Here is a 17,500-nt window from a genome sequence, read left to right on the forward strand (position 1 = left end):
GGGCATCACCTCACTGGCGTTTCACTGGGCATCATCTCACTGGGCATCACCTCACTGGGCATCACCTCACTGGGCATCACCTCACTGGGCATCATCTCACTGGGCATCATCTCACTGAGCATCACCTCACTGGCGTTTCACTGGGCATCATCTCACTGGGCATCATTTCACTGGGCATCACCTCACTGGGCATCATCTCACTGGACATCATCTCACTGGCGTTTCACTGGGCATCATCTCACTGGGCATCATCTCACTGGGCATCACCTCACTGGCGTTTCACTGGGCATCATCTCACTGGGCATCATCTCACTGGGCATCATCTCACTGGGCATCACCTCACTGGCGTTTCACTGGGCATCACCTCACTGGGCATCATCTCACTGGGCATCATCTCACTGGCGTTTCACTGGGCATCATCTCACTGGGCATCACCTCACTGGCGTTTCACTGGGCATCACCTCACTAGGCATCATCTCACTGGGCATCATCTCACTGGGCATCACCTCACTGGGCATCATTTCACTGGCATACTCGGTGCTTAATCATGTTGGAACTCTGTATGTGCAATACTGTTGGGCTTTGAAGTATAAATGTCTCCTAGGGTGCATCTCACTAGCCAACTCACAAGAGGAGGTTGAATGCACTGAAACCAGCGCTCCCCAAAACAACAGGTTTGGAGATCTGTTGGGAATCGATTACATGAAACAGTCACCCGTGCACCCAGACCTAATGTTTGTAAACAAATAATTGGTCTATACAGTCCTACAGTCGTGAGACCGACACCCTACACAAAAACCCAACCCTAAACCTCACAGGGAGCCACGGGTTAGTTTTAACCTGCCACGCACGTCGGGAACGACGGTGTTGTCAGACTAATGCCTGTCGTACTGTTAGTGTGTCTTAACAATCATTTGCACCCCTAAATGAAGTGGCTTCTGAAGCCTGCTAGCTGTGTGACACCCACTCCGTCATATTGTTATCAAGTTATTCAGTCATGTGTTATTTCTGTCCTGTCCTGCTGATTGTTGGTTAGTATGTGAGGAATGCACAGCAGGTGATGCGTGTGTGGCTGGCTGGCTGGCTGACTGACTGACTGACTCTCCCAGCAAATACGCTGGCTGCGGCAGTGTATCCTCAGTGTATCCTCAGTGTTTCCTCAGTGTATCCTCAGTGTATCATCGACTAAAAATATGACGAAAAAGGTTCATCGACTACCTTTTTTCAACGACCAAAACTAAATAAAAACTAAGCTATGATGACTAAAACTATCACTATGCATTGACAATTGTGTCAACAAATATAATCCAGAGTGGAGAAGAGAGCGCTCTGAAAATATCAGATCTACAAGCTCACGGACATATATATATAGCGCCTTTATCCAAGGCGCTTTACAGAGATTATGCAGTACATTCACACACACCTTTACATAGATTGTGCATTACATTCACCCATTCACACACCTTTACATAGATGGTGCATTACATTCACACACCGATGGCGGAAGAAACCATGCAAGGCACCAACCTGCACATCAGGATCAATCAGGCGTTCAGTCTTGGTCAAGGACACTTCGACACTAACTCTAGGGGAGCTCACAGGTATCGAACCGGGAACCTTGCGATTCCCATCCGGCCATTCTACCGCTGAGCCACCGAATCTACAGCACCAATAAAGTAAAAGTACCTCGAAGAGTACTTGAGTAAATGTACTTACTACTCAGTTACTTTGCACCGCTGCCTGAGACCTGATATGGGGGGGCGGGGCGCGGTGGAGTTATGCGACACACAGCGAGGGGTCTTTGTGCAAGCTGGAGGTCTGAGCCCCGTTGTCGCCTTCTGGATTTACTGCTTCTGCAACAGGTGGGGGGGGGGGGGGGGGGGGGGGGGCTGCCTGGGGGCGGGGGGGCAAATTATCATAAACAAAAACCAGTCCGTCACCCGTGTTACACCACAAGTGAGCCGGTGAATGCGGTAGAATGATTACGGGTGCAGTACTTAGTTTAGACTAGTCATTGGTTAGACCAGTCATTAGTCCTACATCTACAACCTATCTCAAACCCTCACCCTAAACCTGACCTCCCACGAGGCAGCACACCTAAACCTAACCTTAACCAATGTCTAAACTAAGTATGCACCCCATGATTACACAACTACAAAACCGCAAGGCATCTGTGATAAGTCAGCAGTTTTCGTGTACCACAGGGGTTCTCAACGTTTCTGGCTGCAGGGGACCCCACGGAAATGCTTTGGCAATGTCTCGCGTTTTATTTACACAACCCAGCAACCCTGTAGCTAAATTACGCTACTGAACTGTAGCGTAATTTGTAACCTGTAGCCTGGAGTCCACCTATGCTTTCTATGGCATAGGCAGCTCCCGGCAGGATCCGCCGGGAGAATCTAGACACAGCTGCACGGCATGAGACTAATTAATTAAAGCGACAGAGAGAGAGAGGTGTGTGTGTACGTGTGTGCGTCAATTTAACAAAGGTGCAGACGATCAGAAATCAGCAGAGAGTGATCGACGTTTGCACCTCTCTATGCCAAATTGAAGTGGACTCGGACCCAGACTTTTTTTTTTCTCCCTGGAAATAAAAACGTCTGGGTTTCCGAGGCTAGTTCCTACAAGCTCGTAGCGCGCCACTCGGTGGCGCGCTACGAGCTTGTAGACCTGCTAATTTGTCAATAGCTAAAGCATAACATAATGCTAACACCAAAAGGGGTTCCCGCCTAAAATGGGTTAATAGCTGTAATGGGTTTTCATATGTTAATAACTTAATATTGATGCTCTGTTGATGAATTGAATTCTGTGCTGGCTGTAAAAAGCAGTTCCTGTAAGATTTTCAGAATTAAAGGAGGTGAACCAAATACGATAGGATACTTTATTGTCAGCTTGCATTGAGAACAGACAAGACATAGACATACATTAAACAATGGTACACATTACAGGACAACAGAAAACAATCAGGAAAGAGAACATATCCACTGCATTTTGATAACAATGTAGCGCACACAAAGAAACAGTCAAGTATTGTATTGTAACATTGTATTTTTCTCCACGGTATAAAACAATGTGTATTGCATTCACACAAAAAAGGGACGGGAGAAAGAAATAAAACTATATAAAGTCAAAGTATTTTTTCAACACAGTGAACAGATGGCCAGGTAACAAAATATGGAAAGTGATGAAAGAAAAAAGCTTAAGAAATTTTATTTTCAACATAAGCATTTGATCATCAATCATGGAGAATATATGAATTAATATCCATTGACTGTAAAAGAACACAAATGAATACTTCCCTGTACTAATAGTTTAAATACAAGGTATGCAGACTACGTTCGCTCTGAAAGAATAAATATTGAAAGATTTGAGCCACATTTTCACGATAACAAAATAGCAGATCTACAAGCTATGAGCTTGTAGATGAGCTGCGACAAATAGCGGATTTGTCGCAGACCTGGTGACGAAGCCGTCGCGTTATGATGACGAAACCGGAAATCGAGCCATGCTCTGGGCTGCTAGGGTTTCTGGGAAAATGAGCTCAATGCAAGTGGACGGGACGTTTATTTGGACTACAACATGCTGTGGAGGATGTTGCCGTTTCTCATTGTAATGGCGGCAGGTTTTTCTCATCAACAACAAACCATCAGACTACTTTTCGCCGGATTTTCGTCGAACAAAGCTGCAAATACTTCGGCGTGTGCTCCAAAGGAAATAAGACAATCTAGGCAGCGTAGAATATTGGATTAAATAGCGGGAAATGCGGGTTACGCAGTAGACCTGTTAAAGTGGTTAAAAGATAAGGCGACACAGACTCTGCCTCAGGTCTAAATGGGTTAAACTAGTTAGAAAAACACTTAAATATGACAAAAGAAATCCTCAGGTTTACTTGGGCATGTATTGTTATAATGTATAATTACTCCGACACATCCCAGAGGCAAATATTGTACCCTTTACTACACTACAGTTATTTGCAGTTACGTTACTTTGTAGATTTATCAATTAAACATCTACATCACAACACGTGTCATGTAGCTTGAAGATCCACTAGATCACAACATAATGTACAATTGAACGTGGTATTGGTACTTTTAAAAGTAAAGCCAATTAATACGTCTTCCAACACTATAGCCTTCCATGTGTGCCTGCTCTAGCAGCATGCTGAGTTCATTTAAATGTCCTTTGTCTGGATTAGAATGGATGTACAAACGACTGTTAGGATTTCTTTGAAGAAAGCCTTTTTTTTTTTACTGTTTAACTGACAACTCTGCTCCTGTATGGATAAATGAATATTCTGGTGAATATCCCAGAACCCATAACATTTTTTTTTCTCCTGCAATTTTAACAGCACATTTTCACCAAAAAATACAACTAAGGTGTTTTTCCCCCTGCATGAGTCCTCATGTGTTTTGTAAGATCACCCTTTTGACTACAGCCTTTGCCACAAACTGTACAATTAAAGGGCTTTACCCCTGTATGAGTCCGCATATGTATTTTTAGATAACACTTTTGACTATAGCTTTTGCCACAAACTGTACAAGTAAAGGGCTTTTCCCCTGTATGAGTCCGCATATGTATTTTTAGATAACACTTTTGACTATAGCTTTCTCCACAAACTTTACAAGTGTAGGGCTTTTCCCCTGTATGAGTCTTCATGTGTTCTGTTAGAGAACCGCTTTGACGACAGCCTTTGCCACAGACTGTACAAGTATAGGGCTTTTCCCCGGTATGAGTCCGCATATGTATTTTTAATTCACCCTTCCGTTTAAAGCCTTTGCCACAAACTGTACAAATAAAGGGCTTTTCCCCTGTATGAGTCCGCATATGTATTTTTAGATAACACTTTTGACTATAGCTTTCTCCACAAACTTTACAAGTGTAGGGCTTTTCCCCTGTATGAGTCTTCATGTGTTCTGTTAGAGAACCGCTTTGACGACAGCCTTTGCCACAGACTGTACAAGTATAGGGCTTTTCCCCGGTATGAGTCCGCATATGTATTTTTAATTCACCCTTCCGTTTAAAGCCTTTGCCACAAACTGTACAAATAAAGGGCTTTTCCACTGTATGAGTTTGCATATGTGTTTCTAGACTACCCTTTTCACTACAGCCTTTGCCACAAACTGTACAAGTAAAGGGCTTCTCCCCTGTATGAGTCCGCATATGTGTTTTTAGCTGACCACCATGAAGACAGCCTATGCCACAAACTTTACAAGTATAGGGCTTTTCCCCTGTATGAGTTCGCATATGCATTTTCAGATCACCCTTTTGATTACAGCCTTTGCCACAAACTGTACAAGTAAAGGGCTTTTCCCCTGTATGAGTCCGCATATGTATTTTTAGATAACACTTTTGACTACAGCCTTTGCCACAAACTGTACAAGTGTAGGGCTTTTCCCCTGTATGAGTCTTCATGTGTTCCATTAGAGAACCGCTTTGACTACAGCCTTTGCCACAGACTGTACAAGTATAGGGCTTTTCCCCGGTATGAGTCCGCATATGTATTTTTAATTCACCCTTTCGTTTAAAGCCTTTGCCACAAACTGTACAAATAAAGGGCTTTTCTTCTGTATGAATACGCATGTGCATTTTTAAATTACTTGAGTTTACAAAGCTTTTGCCACAGACTTTACAGATAAATGGTCTTTCCCCTGTATGAGTCATCATGTGTGTTTTTAGATTGCACTTTTTGCAAAAGCCTTTGCCACAAACTCTACAAGTAAAGGGCTTTTCTTTTGAATGAATGCACATGTGCATTTTTAATTTACTTGAGTAAACAAAGCCTTTGCCACAGACTTTACAGATAAATGGTCTTTCCCCTGTATGAGTCATCATGTGTGTTTTTAGATTGCACTTTTTGCAAAAGCCTTTGCCACAAACTCTACAAGTAAAGGGCTTTTCCCCTGTATGAGTCATCATGTGTATTTTAAGATGACTCGCGTGAAGACAATCCTTGCCACAAACTGAACAGGTAAAGGGCTTTTCCTCTGCATGAGTCTTCATGTGTGTTTTTAGTGAACTACTGTAAAAAAAGCCTTTGTCACAAACCGTACAAGTAAAGGGTTTTTCCCCTGCATGAACCATTGTGTGCATCTTAAGGTTCCCCTTCCGATTGAACGTTTTGCCACACTCCGCACAACTAAAACCTTTCTCTCCCGTTTGTTCCGATGCTTTTCCCTGTCCTCTCACATGTTGCGTCGCGTGTGATTTCATTGTGTTTAATGCATGCGACGGAACATTCCTGGTCTCCTTCCACTCGCTGTCTTCTGCGTCAGACTCAGAACAGTCTGACGAGAGGAGCTGCTCATCACTAGATGGTTGTGATGTTCCACAGTCCTCTACGTCAGAGAGGAGCTGTTCATCACTAGATGGTTGTGATGTTCCACAGTCCTCTATGTCAGCTAGCGTTTCCATGTGTTCAGCTGAAGTGCCGGCTAAAGGCACCATCTCTTGGTTCTCATCATTGTTCGTTTTTACTGCTAGTAATGACGGTGTTGACCCATCAGCCTTTGGTCTTTGAAGTAGCTCCTCCTGTACCTCATTAATCTGTAGACGTTCCTCCATACTGGGGCTCCCCTCCTCTTCAGGCCTGACCTCCTCTTTACACACAGGCTGGTGCAGAAAGTCTACACGAAAGATGAAATGAGGGAAAAAAAACATTAAATGTTAGAAAGTATCGTCTTCTGTTTATCTTTCCAAGTTGTTCACATTGCACTCTGTTGCCAATATTGATCTAATTGCTGCTTTTAAATCAATCACGGTTGAGAGCAGATACTGAGATTTCAGTGTGTATTTTGTATATATACACTGCAAAGAATTTACACATTTTTGGGCTGTCCACGGATTTCGCGGCCGTTCGTGGAATAAAAGGCACAGTGCCGAAAACAAGCAGAATGGGACCTAATGGAAGCGGATGGTGCTGATTTGAATTTGAATTCAAGCGGATGACACTGATTTCAAAAGGAATGTAAACCAGGCTTTTCACGGTGACATTCAGCACGAGTCATAACACAGGCAGCTTTGATTGACAACGTGCGACGTCATAATGCAGTGATGTAACTAGGTTTTCGATGGGGGGGGGGGGGGGGGGGGGCTTTCAGAGTAAAAGCTGCCATGTCTGCCCGGCACCCCCAAGCTACTATTTTGAAAGAAATCCCGGCACTGATTGTGTTAACAGGGCAATAAATCAAACAGTGGCAGATATTCAAAACCTTTAACCTTTTGTCACAAAAGGATAAGAAATCCTGGTCTCTATACTGCCTCCCCTGGTCAGCCTGACGGAGGGGACAGGAACTGGTTGGATTAACATGTTCCTTCCACTTGCCTCCTCTTGCCCCCCGTGCAAAACGTCTTTGGGTACTCAGAAAAGCGCTATACAAGTTTGAGATATTATTATTATTATTATGCCCTACCGGGAGCCCTCCTGTCAGGTGATAAGAAGCGGCCTGCTCAATCCTCATGCATTGAAGAAAGCATGAGCTCAGTTTGGGTCTCTCCCCAGGTTGGGGGAGAGTAGTGCCAGGGATTACCTACAGTTTAGGCAATTGGCACCTACATTGTTTTTTTTGTTTGTTTTTTTAGTACCTGAGAGATTGTCACTCCTGGTCTCCCTACGTAGAAATGTCACTGCCTCCTCCTGCTGTTCCTCTTTAATCTGTGGAGGTGGTGGTTCTTCCTCCTCCTCCTGCTGTTCCTCTTTAATCTGTGGAGGTGGTGGTTCTTCCTCGTTCTCCTGCTGTTCCTCTTTAATCTGTGGAGGTGGTGGTTCTTCCTCGTCCTCCTGCTGTTCCTCTTTAATCTGTGGAGGTGGTGGTTCTTCCTCCTCCTCCTGCTGTTCAGGGGAAACCTCTTTACACACAGACAGAAGGAGAAGAGAAGAAGCAGCATCATCAGTACAAAATGCTTTTCTCATTGGATGACTTTAATTTATTAATCTCCTACGTTTTTATTTACTCTTGCGTACTCAAGACAACTATTCCACAACCTCTGAATGCTACATAATCTGGAACTGTAACACCACACAGCTGTCATCTGTTCGTCAACACCGCATTTGGTCAGTCATCTTATTCGGTAAAAGGGATACACCTGTGGAATGCCCTACCAACTGAAATACAAAGACTAACTGATCTAAAAGGCCTGACGTCAACATTTTAAAAATGTTTCATGTTTCTATATTTCATGTCTGGACCCCAAAATATCATCTGAAAATATGTTGTTCCAGGGACCCCCCCAGAAGCAAAGATTTGAGTTAAAAACGTTCGCTCTGAAAGATTATATATTCTGGGACCTGAGGAAAAATGTCATGTACAGCCAGTAAGGGATATGCATGTTAGTTACAGTGTTTTGTTTTATGTTTTGTTGTATTTGTATTTATGTAGTATGCGATCAGTAGTATGCGATCAGTAGTATGCGATCAGTAGTGATCAGTAAGGTACTAAGTGTATAAAAAAGCGATAGAAAAAAAAAGCGATAGAAAAAAAAGCGATGGGGAAAAAAAGCCATGGGAAAAAAAAAACAGTTTGACATGCATTAGTCTACGGACCCCCCAATTAATGGCATTTCTATCTCTGAGACCCCCAATTTATATTGTAAAATCAATGTTAATTTAACTTTGAGAGTGTACAAATGCAAATACAAACTATCATTTAGCCGGGGATCCCCTGGAACTCCCTCAAGGACCCATGGGGGTCCCCGGACCCCACTTCGGGAACCACTGCTTTAGCAATTTTTTTTATTCTTTTTGTTTTGCCAAAGCGACGATCCGATCAATAGTTTGGGTCCGTTGAAAATAGCATGCTGCCAACGTAGAACACGACAACAGACACGATGGAAAAAAAGCGATGGGAAAAAAGCGATGGGGAAAAAGCGTTGGGAAAAAAGCGATGGGAAAAAGCGATGGAAAAAAAACGATGGGAAAAAGCGATGGGAAAAAGCGATGGGAAAAAAGCAATAGAAAAAAGCGATAGAAAACCCCCAGTTTGACATGCATTAGTCTACAGACCCCCCAATTAATGGCATTTCTATCTCTGAGACGCCAAATTTATATTGTAAAATCAATGTTAATTTAACTTTGAGAACTATCATTTAACTGGGGACCCCTGGAACTCCCTCAAGGACCCATGGGGGTCCCCGGACCCCACTTCGGGAACCACTGCTTTAGCAATTTTTTTAATTTTTTGTTTTGCCAAAGCGACGATCCGATCAATAGTTCGGGTCCGTTGAAAATAGCATGCTGCCAACGTAGAACACGACAACAGACACAGAAGACATGTGACACATTATTGTCTGCTGTGTTGCTTTTCGATGTGTAATTGTATAGAGGTATGGTATCTAAAAAGCACAAAGTACCTTTCTGAACGTACCAAGTATCGCCTGAATTGCCCGTCGGGCAAGTACAGGTTAGGGCTGCACTATTTTGCCTAAAAAAAAAACCTCGATTTCGGTTTCGATTTCTTTTTCAGTAAAATAAATAAATTGCCTCAAAATGTTTTTATTTTTTTTAAATGCAAACAAATGTGAATTTTCCTATTGGAATAAAGTCCAAACCTACAAGACAAATATGCCTTAAAACATTACACTTGCCCTCTATGAATAAAAATAAATAAAAATATCAATATTTTATTTCTTTCATAAATAGAGAATCTTTCAATCAATAGGGACTGCTCCCATCGCAGGTTGATATATGTCCATGTGTGGTCCAGCCCTATAGAATGCATATGCTAATAAAAACAACTTAATACTTCCTAAGAATAATATGAGCATCAAAGCAATATTTAAATACTTTTTATTAGCATGTGCATTCCATACATTCCCTGGGGCTGGACCACACATGGACTGGACATATGTCATATGACATCCTCAACTTGCGACAGGAGCTGTTCCTATTGAGTGAAAGATAAACAGTGTACACTACCCAACTTTATTTTATGAAAGAAATACAAATATTTAAGGTGTTTTTATTTTTAGTTATAGAGTGAAAACGTTTACAATATGTTCAAATTAATTCTTAAAAAATAGCCAATTTAATGTTTAGGTGCCCACTCTTCCTGCACCCTTTTGCAATGTGAAATGCCACTGAATCTGTAGGCCTAATCGTTTTCCATTTCAATTCTGTCTCGTCATATGGGCCATGTGAAAAATAATGATGCCACATCTCTTTTCAACTTGTGACAGTACTGTGAAGGCAAAAGTTTCTGAACGTCTCATCCTCCATTTTTACGCGTGCTGAAAATAGCCGATCTACTAGCTCACAGCGTGTTGCGGAGGCGACGCGTCGTGAGCTTGCAAATCAGCTATTTTTTAGCACGCTGATGCAACAGGTCGTACGGCGAAACATAAGACAGGCTTCCCCTTTGTTTTTAGCCGAGGCGACGTACACAGTCAACACAGAGTCAGACACACATGGCTATTGGCTCCTCGATGCAAAATAAACAGTGTACACTACCCAACTTTACGATAATAAGGGACAGTAGGTCGGGACACGCTATTGATATTAAAGCTTCATGTTCTCCAGCACCCACTCGCTGCTTAGCTCTGGTCCATAGCCCTAATGCTAGGGTAGAATTAGCATTAGGGCTATGGACCAGAGCTACTCGCCGCTATGCCTGTCCATTCTACTCCAGGCGCTGGAACAAGCCACTCGTGCTGCCGTCTCCCACAGGGACCGACCCTCTACTATGTCGGAACTAAAACCTGTCCCCGTAAAAAGTCGGTGCCTGTGAGAGACGGCAACAACACGAGCGTCCCAACCTGCTCCAGCACCCGGAAAACAAATACAAGCACAGCTATGTGTGCAAAGCGCGTGTGCATTCCCTTTTTACAACTTTTACAACGCTGAGTAATTTGCTCCACATCTGAAACGGAGAAGCCGAACCATTTCCAGACGACAGACATTGTCTTGCCTATTTTAGCAACTAAATCCTTGTTCCTATCGCTCCCCGTGGCAGACATGCTAATGCTGCTTTCAGGTTCTCTCTGCGCGGCAGTGAGAGGAGGAAGTAACTACGGTAGCCCGGCAGCCTGCAGGCGAGTGCGAGAGAGATTTACCGTAAATGCCCTAGTTAAAGGGAAAAACGATTTTCGATTTTCTTTTTTTGTCATCGTCCAAATCCAAAAATCGCGATTTCGATTAAAATTCGATTAATCGTGCAGCCCTAGTACAGGTCATGCCCACTTGCCCTGGAAGTAAATACTCCATTATAAAATGATAAGTAAAAGTTTAAATACCGTTCAATGTAACACTGTTTTCCCCTTGTGCGATAAAACAAATGTCATGTCTCACTTGAATATGCCAAATACCTACATATATCTATGAATATAGAATGTAGACTTAAGATAGCATTTTATACAGACTTGCATTTTATGTAGTCATAGCACTTTATAGTATATATGTATAGCATTCTTCAAACTGCTCAAAATGGCGGAAAATCTGAGGGCGGAGCTTACTTGTCAAAGTGACAGATGTGTTCCCCATGAGTCAAGGAACATGTGGAAACAAGTGCCATGAATTTGGCCAAACAAGGCATGAGTTATGACTGTTCAAAGGTTTCATTTTCAAAAAATTGCTATAGCGCCCCGCCTTTGGCCAATTGGAGTAAGACTGCTTCCAGTGCTATTTGGCATGACCCTCTACTATACTGTAAAGTGACATAAGCATATGACGCTGCATGTATGTATTAGAGGAAGAAGAAGAATTTTCACAAACCAGCAATTTTCATTGGCTCATAAAAACCAAATTTTTTCACTTAAACAAAATGTACTACGATTTGTTGTCTGTATAGGTCCAAAGTTCACGTGGACGTTTTTGTGCATTTTGATCAAAGATCCTGGGAGGAGATACATTTTAATCGTTTACCCGCCAGGAACATAGGAATATTAACACGTAGAATCTTGTAGCCTGCCACAAACGGAAAAGCCGTTTTAACAGCGATGTATTCATTAATGCATGTTTTAATACGATCGTATCGAAATCTACCGTCCGTTAGCTTTGTTATGCTTCTGACACAATGGGCGCGGCCATTTTGAAAATGCGCGCGCATCCACTAACATTGCCGGCTCTGTTTTCAGACGGCTTTATCTCACAGAAGCGACATTGCAGAGGACGCTTTGTCCCAGACAAGCGTTTTCAACGGCCTGTAGCAGGTGCTGTGATACTCGCGGTCCACTTTTTCCACCACCGACCGAGAGAACGAGCACCAGCTTCGTCAACACACACGGAATGGTTTCATAGTAAAATGCGATACGGATATTTGGCTCTTCAAAGTAAGTGTCACGCGTGATTAAACCATGGCAATACGCAATCGAGGGATTAATTAATGGCGGCAGGCTAAGAGTTAACTGCATTTCATATAATTCAAAATGGCGGGTGATCTAAAGGTCAGAGGTCAAAAGTCACGAAAGTTGTTCGGCATGAGGAGACACATTATGTGTATCAAAGTGTAATTTCCAACGGTCAAACAGTTCATGAGCTATCCACGTTCAAAGTTAGCATTTTCAATTGAGCGCTATAGCGCCACCATTTGGCCAATCGTCATGGGCTTCGCATAGTCACCGTTTGGCATGGCCCTCTACCAGATTACCGCGTTTCGCGAAAACCGACTGCACGGTTCAGCCAGAACGGGTATTTTTGGCGGAAGAAGAAGAAGAAAAAAAACACAAAAACAATAAGTGACCAAAGTCACTTTGTGACTTCTTGGTCCCTTAATAATAATAAGTAGCCAGCCTATTTAAGGGCCAGTCAACTGTCTTCCGTGAGAACGCTTAAAGGGATAGTTCAGATTTTTTTAACTTAAGCTGTATGAAATACTTGCCATTAATATAGTGGTTGCAACTGTATTAATTGATTGCCCGAGTCCCGTGGTGGGAGTTCTGGTTTTGGTCAATATTAAGTAGTTCCGGACATTTTGTGTTGGGCACAGGGGGCCACGCAGTAAAAGTAAATGAATCCACAAAACTATTGTTGACATATTTCTAAAATATTAGTGGAACTTTCGTTAATTTTTTACCCCTCTATGACACAGAACTATGTTTTTTGTGTCCATATCACTACGCCCAAAAAGTAGTTCCATGTGATAGAGGGGTCAAAGTCGAATGAAAGTTGCACTAATATTTTAGAAATAGGTCAACAATACAAATTACGTTGGTTTTGTGGATTAATTTACTTTTACTACCTGCACAGAATTTCTTGACAGAAAGTAGCTCATAACATGTCTACAGTGGATTTTTATGAAAAACAAGCTCGGCAGATTGAAAGAGGATAATTCAAGCTTGGACTACAGCTGCAATGTTCAATGCAATGTTCAATGAGTTGAACGTCGTTTAAGACAAGCAGATCGCAAACCAAATCGGATGAGTGGGGAGTCAATGGAGGGTATTGCAACTCTAGATTCATCCCATTATAAAAAAAATCTAGAGTTGCAAATTGCGGCTAGGACAGACAGACCCAAGGACCCAGGGACAGACCCAGGGTCCCGGGGACAGACCCAGGGTCCCGGGGACAGACGGACAGACCCAGGGACCCGGGGACAGACCCAGGGACAGGGGGACAGACCCAGGGACCCAGGGACAGACCCAGGGTCCCGGGGACAGACCCAGGGACAGGGGGACAGACCCAGGGACAGACCCAGGGACAGACCCAGGGACAGACCCAGGGACCCGGGGACAGACCCAGGGACAGGGGGACAGACCCAGGGACAGACCCGGGGACAGACCCAGGGACCCGGGGACAGACTCAGGGACCCGGGGACAGACCCAGGGTCCCGGGGACAGACCCAGGGACAGGTGGACAGACCCAGGGACAGGGGGACAGACCCAGGGACCCAGGGACAGACCCAGGGACCCGGGGACAGACCCAGGGACAGGGGGACAGACCCAGGGACCCGGGGACAGACCCAGGGACAGACCTAGCCAGCCACACACATAGCTGTCTATAGGAGTGGTTGCACCACTCAAAAAGCATGCAACAGAACCTCAACCAACCTGTCCTGCGCAGCCTGACGTGCGGCTTCAGAAGCATGGCGTCCAGCAGCTGCTTCTGTCTCGCCTCCAGCAGAGTTTCCAGTGTCTCCGTCTCTCTCTGGAAGAGGCTGCACATCCACTCGGCGGCCACACCGAGGCGCTCCAACACGGACACCCTGACGTCGAGCTTCACACGACAACAAACACCACCTCCACCTCCCTGCTGCTGTTTGTCCAGAACACGCCATATTATCTCCTCTCCAACCGACGCCATGTGTTCCTTTATAGACCTCCTAACAGAAGCTTTATGAGACATTTTCACCGCCGTCTCTCTCTCTCTCTCCCTCTCTGCTTGCTTTTGAATGTATTTTCAATAAAGTAATCAATCAATAAATCTCTCTCTCGCTTTGTTCCTGCAGCCATGAGAGAAAACACCGAACAACACACGGGGGGGGGGGGGGAACTACACACTTTTTCTTCCGGGTTAACGTGTGTCACGCATGCGCAATGAAGAACCCATCCAGGAGGCACTGTTGTTGCCTGAAGGCCTTGTTTCGCCCCCTGGTGGACTGGAGGAGAACAGTGTAACGAGAGAGAGAGAGAGAGAGAGAGAGGGGGAGAAATATAGGACACAGTCATTGTGTAAATTATGTCGTTTTCACACACACACACACACACACACACACACACACACACACACACACACACACACACACACACACACACACACACACACACACACACACACACACACACACACACACACACACACACACACACACACACACACACACACACACACACACACACACACACACACACACACACACACACACACACACACACACAGCTAAAGATCGCCCTCTCCACCTGGCTGTGTTCATATTCGTATTACCCTATTGCCAAATAGAATGCACCACGACGCCCCCTGGTGGAGGAGGAACACAGATGAATGTGTTAGGCCAGAGGTGCCCAAAAGGTAGATCGTGAGCTGGCATGGTTCTAAAAAATAAAATGTAATTTAAATATAAATATAACTTCTTGGCATCTGCCACTTGAAACGTGTAGAAGGGCCTTTCAGCTCAAACACACAATGCCATTCCAAAGCCCTCATGTACATTTTTTTTTAAAGCTAGAATTCAGAATGGGATAATATTTGTGTTTGCGCTGGTTGGTCATTTTGAAAGTGGCTCTCAAGTTAAAAAATCACACCCGTGTGAACTGAGTGGTGTAAGGTTTTATATAGCATGATCAGCTGTGGTCTGACGTAATGTCTGATGTAATGAAATCACACAAAATATGTTAAGTAAAAAAAGCTATCATTTTTGATAAATGTATGTATCACACCTGGATGTGATTTCACAACTGGCTTTTTTTGCGCAGAGAAAATGACCACGGTTGCTACGGTCATCCAGTTCACCCGGGTGTGATTTAATTACGTCAGAAATTATTTTGAACATAGCAACCACGGTCATTTTTTTATGCACACAAAAGCCAGTTGTAGGAGTGGTTTACACCACTCAAAAAATAAAAAGTTTGGGCAACACACTAATTGCCCACTTAACCAAAAAAAATTATTAAGGTCAGTTTAACCAATAGTATAACCTAGTTATATTATTAACTACTTCCCTTTGGGAGTTCCAGGGGGTCCCCAGCTAAATGATAGTTTGGAACCAAATGGACCCTTATGGGTCTGTAACTCTGAGAGTTAAATTAACATTGATTTTGCAATATAAATGTGGGCATCCCAGATAGAAATGCCATTGATGATAACAAACATCACAAACAATATTTTATATTACAGTCATAATAACTATATCTGCAGATCTACTCACACATGTAGCCAACTGTGAATTAAACTATGTTTTGGATTTCGTCAACAAAAACTAAGACGAAAAAACTACATGGAAAAAAAAAGAAAACTAAGCTATGATGACTAAAACTAAGACCAAATATACTGACAATTTCATCAACAAATAAAAACTAGACTAAAGTGTTATGAAGGGACTAGTGGACAAGAGATCCAGTAGAAGTCATTTTACAATTAGTTGCATGCTGAAAATAGCAGATCTACAAGCTCACAACGTGTCGCGCTGTGACGCGTTGTGAGCTTGTAGATCAACTATTTTCAGCATGTGTTAAAACAGTCATTACGACGGACGGCATCAAGGCGATTTTAGTCGACTAAAATCTTATGACATTTAGTCGACTAAAACTAGACTAAAGGCTCATTCATAGTCTGGATTTTCGGTGGTGAGGTGACCACCGCTCCGGTGGTGAGGTGACCACCGCTCCGGTGGTGAGGTGACCACCGTTCCGGTGGCGGGGTGACCACCGATCCGGTGGCGGGGTGACCACCGCTCCGGTGGCGGGGTGACCACCGCTCCGGTGGTGAGGTGACCACCGCTCCGGTGGTGAGGTGACCACCGCTCCGGTGGCGAGGTGACCACCGGAGCTGTAATAATGTTGAGCGGTGGTGAGTAAAAACAGAGAGAAGGGCTGGGGTGGTGGCGGTGGTTTGCTCTTCACCGCGGCTCAGTGACGCCATGTTGTAGCTCGGTGGTCACCTCACCACCCAAAATCCAGACTATATGAATAACGCTTAACACATTCCAGGTGACTAAAATCTGACTAAAACAAAATGAACATTATTCAAAAGACTATGACTAAAACTAAAATCAAGATTTGCTGCCAAAAACAACTGTTTTTCGCTCAAATTCCAGGCATCCTCACGGCATCCGTTTAGGTATGTGGAAACGCAGACCCTCTGCAGTGTTCCACCAGACTATGGCCCTCATTTATCAACCGTGCGTACGCCAAAATATGGGCGTACGCCGAAATTACCGCAATTTTCGGCATTTACCATTTGCGCCAACGTTTGATTTTGAACTTGAGCCAAGACAAGAACCACGTCTGGTCGGGAGCTGTCGTACGCTTTGTCCTCACCTGTTTTTCTGTCGTAGAACAGCGGAGCAGCATTGTTTGACCAGCTGAGAGGCTGTCACAGGCATCTAAACATATGTAGGCTGTTTATATAAAACTGTATAGGTATGGGCTAAATGTAAAAAAATATAAAAAAGTAAAAGAATACATCAACGATGTGTCTTTGTGTCATATGAAATTAGTAGGAGATTTCCAACTTTACAAGCAAGCAATTAAAATCGCGCAATTAAAAACAATGTTGCAACGTATGCTAAGCCATTTAAACAGTGTTTTGCATGAGCTCATACATGCGAGGATTTGGGCTGAAATATTTGTGCTGAAATATTTCCATGACGGGACGTTGGAGAGTACTATAGTGCAGTGGTGCAGCTGCGGAGAGTCCCAGCGTGGGTAGCCTACTGTTACTGTAGCCTAATCTACAGCAGGCCGATGTCTTTCTGGAGTTTGGTATGTGCAATCTCCTCCTCGTTTAATAAACCCGACGCGTCGCTCGAATGCCAAATGTACCGTGCCAGCGCAAGTGGGAACCGCATCGGAGATAGGTAGACTACCCAGCCAGCCCACCACCACCACCAGTGCCAGCCACATGAGGCTATACGGTTTT

The 17,500-nt window shown here is 43.8% G+C and overlaps 1 protein-coding gene and 1 long non-coding RNA gene across 2 annotated transcripts in view; both read right to left on the reverse strand.

Moving 5' to 3' along the window:
- The window catches only part of LOC306917668 (myosin light chain 3, skeletal muscle isoform-like), a 407,220-nt gene that overhangs the window by 132,729 nt on the left and 256,991 nt on the right, over nt 1-17,500 (reverse strand). The gene's annotated exons all lie outside the window — the stretch shown is intronic.
- On the reverse strand, nt 2,886-14,348 carry LOC306917088. Its single transcript, XR_013789112.1, has 3 exons — nt 13,975-14,348; nt 7,582-7,845; nt 2,886-6,623 (listed from the first exon to the last, which is right to left on the reverse strand). It is a non-coding gene; the product is annotated as an uncharacterized lncRNA (long non-coding RNA).

This window comes from Electrona antarctica, assembly GCF_951216825.1.
Source record: "Electrona antarctica genome assembly, chromosome: 24".
Lineage (NCBI taxonomy): Eukaryota > Metazoa > Chordata > Actinopteri > Myctophiformes > Myctophidae > Electrona > Electrona antarctica.